The sequence below is a fragment of the Hyla sarda genome, chromosome 3 (assembly GCF_029499605.1).
Source record: "Hyla sarda isolate aHylSar1 chromosome 3, aHylSar1.hap1, whole genome shotgun sequence".
Taxonomy (NCBI): domain Eukaryota; kingdom Metazoa; phylum Chordata; class Amphibia; order Anura; family Hylidae; genus Hyla; species Hyla sarda.
This window is the reverse complement of record NC_079191.1, coordinates 237847534-237853942: the sequence shown is the minus strand read 5'-3', so window position 1 is coordinate 237853942 and position 6409 is coordinate 237847534. Positions and strand designations below refer to the sequence as shown.

The following is a 6409-nucleotide window of genomic DNA, read 5'->3' as shown; positions in this document are numbered from 1 at the left end:
CTGCGCATCAAATATGCGCAGAATACTGTACATGTGAATAGCCCCTAAGTGGTTAAATACTGATAATATTTGTGATAAATGCTATTAAACAGAGCCCGTAAACATCTTTACAGCTATGGTGACGTCACGTGAGGAGATTATCTTCAGTCAGGACAATGTCATTGACCCAATGCACTACTAGAGGGCGCTGTAAAAGCGCTAAAATAACCCGCTCCAGTACCCGGAGCGCTTCTGCCTCTCCCGCCTCGCGGACGTCATCACTGTGTGCGGTCACGTGGATATGTTGTCATCATCTGCTCCGTAGACGCTTTGCCTGTGTATCCGGGTGAGTTATAGCCATTATCCCGGAGCGGTGTAGGTTGTGACAGTCGGTAGGGCGGCGACTTGTGCTTCTGCTACTATTACCGAAATTCCGCTTTTATTGGGTCATTCCTCATAGTCAGTTTGGTGACGGTAACGGCACCGCGAGGTTAGTTGGACCTTTCGGAAGTTAACGCGTCATAGCCGCGGTCATATACTTAATGAACGAATACATATGTAAACTGCGGTGTATAGCAGGCTTCAGCTGAAAGCGATTTGTGGTTATCAAGTATTGAAATGTACGTCAGTCACGTGATGTTTTCTTCCCTATTCAGGTGAAAGCAATGCAAATTCCTGCTGGTTTCCTGTCATCAAAGCCCAGTGCATTGTGGGAGCTCAGGTGACAGCTGTAAACTACTGCATGTAGGTATCAGCAGAATGTGAACAGCAGCTTTATGGGGCTGCAAGAGCTAACATTGGGGGCAACAACAGAAATGTATCTTTTCATGGCTGACAGTGACCCTGGAAGTAGAATAATTTGTGTGTATGTATATATAGATCAGTGGTCTACAACCTGCGGACCTCCAGATGTTGCAAAACTACAACTCCCAGCATGCCCGGACAGCCAACGGCTGTCCGGGCATGCTGGGAGTTGTAGTTTTGCAACATCTGGAGGTCCGCAGGTTGAAGACCACAGATAGATAGATAGAGATATATATATAATGCATTGTCCTACTCCACAAGTCTCAGCCCCAAAGGAGTTATGTATGAGGTCAGTGTGAAGTTACCTGGGGTACAAGAGCAGTGTTTCCCAACCTGCAGCTTTTATGCAATTTCAGAACACATGCTGGGAGTAGTAGTTTTGAAACAGCTGGAGTTCCACAGGTATGGGAACACTGCTCAGGAGCGCTCAAGGGTGTGGAAATAAAAAAAATTAATTAATTAAATGGGAGCCCAATCTATGCGTCCCTCATGACAATCCACTTGTCTAGGCCAATTTCTGTTTGTTTTTTTCGCACTAGAATAGCCATAACTCTTTATTTATTTATTTTTTTCCATCTTCAGACCCATTGCGTGCCCGATTGCACTTTGTAATGACACCTTTTTATTTTTCCATAACATATGCTCCAAAAACAAACAAAAAAAATACCAAACTGGTGAAATTGAAATAATAAAAAAAAAAAATTTAGCAAATTTGTTTTTTTTCTTTGTTATGCCATGTACCTTGTGGTAAAAATGACCTGTTGTTTAGGTCTGCCTGATTACACCAATACCAAATTTGTATATTTTCTGTCATGTTTTACTAATTTAACCCCTTAAGGACCCAGCCAATTTTCACTGTAGGTCCCGGCCATTTTTTGCACTTTCGCTTTAAGCATTAAAGGAGTAGTCCAGTGGTGATTCAGTGGTGAGCAACTTATCCCCTATCCTAAGGATAGGGGATAAGTTGCAGATCGCGGGGGGTCCGACCGCTGGGGCCCCCCACGATCTCCTGTACGGAGCCCCGACAGCCCGCGGGAAGGGGGCGTGTCGACCTCCGCACGAGGCGGCGGCCGACACGCCCCCTCAATACAACTCTATGGCAGAGCCGAAGCGCTGCCTTCGGCAATCTCCGGCTCTGCCATTGAGATGTATTGAGGGGGCGTGTCGGCCGCCGCCTCGTGCGGGGGTCGACACCCGCTATCTCGGCGGAGAGCCGGGGCCCCGTACAGAGAGATCGCAGGGGGCCCCAGCGGTCGGACCCCCCGCGATCTCAAACTTATCCCCTATCCTTAGGATAGGGGATAAGTTTTTCACCACTGGACTACCCCTTTAATAACTCTGGGATGCTTTTACTTTTTCTTTCTGATTCAGATATTGTTTTTTTTTTCGTGTCTGTGGTATCAATAAAAAGTACAGATCATGGCACAAAAAATTAGCCCTCATACCGCCGCTTTTTTTTTTTTTTTTTTTAAGCGCAACAGTAATACAAAAGTATGTTATCATGGGTATCATTTTAATCGTATTGATTCAAAGAATAAAGAACACGTCATTTTTACCATAAATTGTACGGCGTGAAAACGAAACCTAAAATTAGCAAAATTACGTTTTCTCTTTTTAATTTGCCCACACAAATAGTATTTTTTTGGTTGCGCCAAACATTGTATGGTAAAGTAAGTGGTGGCATTACAACGGACAACTGGTCACGCAAAAAACAAGCCCTCATACTAGTCTGTGGATGAAAATATAAAAGAGTTATGATTTTTTTTGAAGGCGGGGAGTCCTTAAGGGGTTAATGAAAATTCATCAAACACCTGTGGGGTGTAAAGGCTCACTATACCCCTTGTTACATTCCGTGAGGGGTGTAGTTTCCAAAATAGGGTGACATGTGGGTATTTATTTTTTGCGTTTGTTAGAACCGCTGTAAAATCAGCCACCCCTGTGCAAATCACCAATTTAGACCTCAAATGTACATGGCGCTCTCACTCCTGAGCCTTGTTGTGCACCTGCAGAGCATTTTACGCCCACATATGGGGTATTTCCGTACTCAAGAGAAATTGCGTTACAAATTTTGGGGTCTCTTTTTTTTTTTTTTTTTTTTTTTTTTTTTTTACCTTTTACTGCTTGTGAAAATAAAAAGTATGGGGCAACACCAGCATGTGAGTGTAAAATTTTGTACATTCACGTGGGAGGGGCAAACCTCCAGCTGTTTCAAAACAACTCCCAGCATGTACTGACAGACCGTGCATGCTGGGAGTTGTACTTTTGCAACAGCTGGAGGCACACTGGTTGGAAAACCTTCAGTTAGGTTCTGTTACCTAACTCAGTATTTTCCAACCAGTGTGCCTCCAGCTGTTACAAAACTGCAACTCCCAGGATGTGCTGATTGCCCAAGGGCAGTTATGCAACAGCTGGAGGTACGCAACTACAACTCCCAGCATGCTGAGACAGCTGTTTGCTGTGTCGGCAAGCTAGGAGTTGTATTTTTGCAAGATCTAGAGGGCCACAGTTTAGATACCACTGCACAGCGATCTCCAAACTGCAACTCTCACCGGCTTCCGCAGGATCCAGGGAGCCACATCGCCGTTCTCTGATGCCGCCGATCACTGCCTGCTGCCGCCACCGATGGGTAAGTGGACCTTCGGTGCCGGTCAACAGTGGGTGGGCAGAGCAAGGGAACCGAACTTTAACCCCCCCCCCCCCCCAATTTGTTATTGGTCGATCAGAAGGGGTGGGTGGGCACCCCTGCCACCTCACTCCTATCCCTTCAGGGGGATCGTGGGTGTCTTGGACAACCCCGATCCCCCTTATTTACCGGGTCATTGGAGACCTGTATTGTGGCTGCAGTCCACAATCTATAGTGTGAGACAATTAAAAATCTAACACATTGCCCGCCCGCCCGACGTTTCGCCACAGGCTGTGGCTTTATCAAGGGCTAAGAGGCAAATGGCGTGCAAACAAGCCTTGCAGGGGTTTAAATAACCTCCTGTCTCTGACGTCATTGAAACATGTCACTTCCTGTATTAACATGACATCTCATTGGTTACAATCCCGTGCAGACTATTGATTGATCGCTTCCTGGCCAATGAAATTTAGACCAGGATGCATCCTGCTATATTCATTTGATTGACAGCATCCTTGACCAACCAGCTGAGTCCATTCATACTTCTGAACTCCTCATTGGTGCCGGAAGCTGTACACGTATGTGCGCCATTAGTCCTGCGCTAACTGATAGATTCCCGAACCTCCGGTATGGACGCATGCGCAGTGCGGATGCGCAAAGGAACGTGCGCGAGTACTTAGTCATATACAGCCACTGCCGGGAAGCTGCGCGACAGACATATGCGCCGGCACTTAGCCGATTTTATTGCATATGGTTCACACATGGCTGTTGTTATAGAAACTGTAATACACAATACAACCACTCATGTGAACAAACGACTGCGCAGCAGAAATACACTAAACTAATTCGAGAACACTAAGTAAGTTACTATCTGGCAATATGGGGCAACTAACCTAGCAACGATGGTATAACATCAAGTCAAGGGAGTATTATTCATAATACCGCTGAAATCGTGTAATCAATAGTAAAGGGGGGGAGCTAATACTCATCTTGTTCTGCATGGGTATAGTCATAATTAATTCATATCATCAACGGAAGTTAATCATGAGTGTAATTAGTAAAAGGCTCATAACGGCTCTTCTATATAGTATCAATTGTAATAAGTGATTCCTGTCCTACAAGAAGGCTGCATAGGTGAAGCCTTCATTCAGTCCATTTGGACTTTGGGATTTTAATCTCCAAATCCATCGGGCTTCTTCTTGAAGCAGTCTGGTGTTAAGATTGCCACGTCTCGGACCCAGTTTACACTGAGTAATGCCACAGAAACGTAATTCAAAGGGAGCATCATTGTGTACAATCCTCATATGCCTAGCAATTGGCGTATCTTGATAGGTATTAATAGTACTTATGTGTTTTGAAATGCGCCTACGCAATTGTTGGACTGTCTTTCCTACATAGACTTTAGGACAGTTGCATGTGGCTAAGTACACTACCCCCATCGTCTGACAGGTGATGAAGTCCCTAATTTGGTATTTCCGATTATCAATCGGATTAGAGAATTCTTTTGTACGTGGCATGTATTTACAAAAATTGCACCGTCCACATGGATGTGATCCTTGGATTGATGATTTCAACCAACTGGATGCAGACTCCTCTGCATAAAAACTCCTGACTATTTGGTTTTGAATGTTAGGTCCTCTACGATAGGTTATAGAGGGGTGAGTAGAGATCACCTCCCTAAGGTCATTGTCCACCTGTAATATAGACCAATATTTCTTAAGTATATTCATGATTTTTTGATTGTGTTGATCAAAAGTACCGATACACCTAATGATCTTTTGGCCACTATTGTCTTTAGCCAAATTGTGATCACGTAATAATTCAGATCTTGGAGTAGCCCTAGCTCTGGCAAAAGCCTTGTGGAGGACTTTCTTGGGATAACCTCTATTGATGAAGCGTCTATACAGGAGATCACATTCTTCTTGAAATTTAAGAGGATCAGAGCAATTCCTTTTGGCTCGTAGATATTGACTGATTGGGATACCTCTCTTCAATGGTACAGGGTGATAACTCTTCCAATTAAGAAAACTATTAGTTGACGTAGGTTTACGATATATAGAAGTGTGGATGTGATCAAGTGAATCGATAGTGAGGTCAAGAAAGTGAAGAAATTTATCGTGAATTTCAGAAGTAAAGTGCATATTAATATGATTAGTGTTAAGTGCTTGAACGAAGGATTGAAATAATTGTGTAGTGCTGTCCCAAAAAATCAATATATCATCTATATAACGACCCCAAAATAAAATGTGAGAATTAAATTCTTGAAAAGTGTCAGAGAAAACGTGAGTGTCTTCCCACCACCCTAAGAATAAATTAGAATAATTTGGTGCACAAGGAGTGCCCATAGCAGTGCCCTTCAACTGAAAATAAAAGGGTCTATCAAAAAGGAAAAAATTGTGAGTAAGTAGAAAACGTAATAGAGTCAAAACAAATTTATTGTGTGCTGTGTACTGAAGACCTTTAGTAGTTAGGAAATGTTGTACAGCATTAAGTCCCTGTTCATGTTGGATGTTTGTGTAGAGAGATTCCACATCCAAACTAGCTATGAGAGTACCTGGAGGGAATGTGATCTCCTGTAATTTCTGCACAGTATCCTTGGTATCCTTAATAAAGGACGGAAGGGAGGAAACAAAGGGGGTCAAGAACTGGTCTACATAATGACTAATATTTTGTGTGATATTATCACACCCTGTATAACCTATCGTAGAGGACCTAACATTCAAAACCAAATAGTCAGGAGTTTTTATGCAGAGGAGTCTGCATCCAGTTGGTTGAAATCATCAATCCAAGGATCACATCCATGTGGACGGTGCAATTTTTGTAAATACATGCCACGTACAAAAGAATTCTCTAATCCGATTGATAATCGGAAATACCAAATTAGGGACTTCATCACCTGTCAGACGATGGGGGTAGTGTACTTAGCCACATGCAACTGTCCTAAAGTCTATGTAGGAAAGACAGTCCAACAATTGCGTAGGCGCATTTCAAAACACATAAGTACTA

At 43.4% G+C, this 6409-nt stretch overlaps 1 protein-coding gene across 7 annotated transcripts in view; it reads left to right on the top strand.

Annotated features, from left to right (window-relative positions):
• Positions 1–202: 202 nt before the first annotated feature.
• ZBTB24 (zinc finger and BTB domain containing 24) overlaps positions 203–6409 on the top strand; it is a 52607-nt gene continuing 46400 nt past the window's right edge. For 4 of the 7 annotated variants that reach the window (XM_056566297.1, XM_056566299.1, XM_056566291.1 and 1 more), the window contains exon 1: positions 332–469. The gene's annotated coding sequence lies outside the window, so the exon portion shown is untranslated. The other 3 variants (XM_056566293.1, XM_056566292.1, XM_056566294.1) reach the window with 3 other exon arrangements.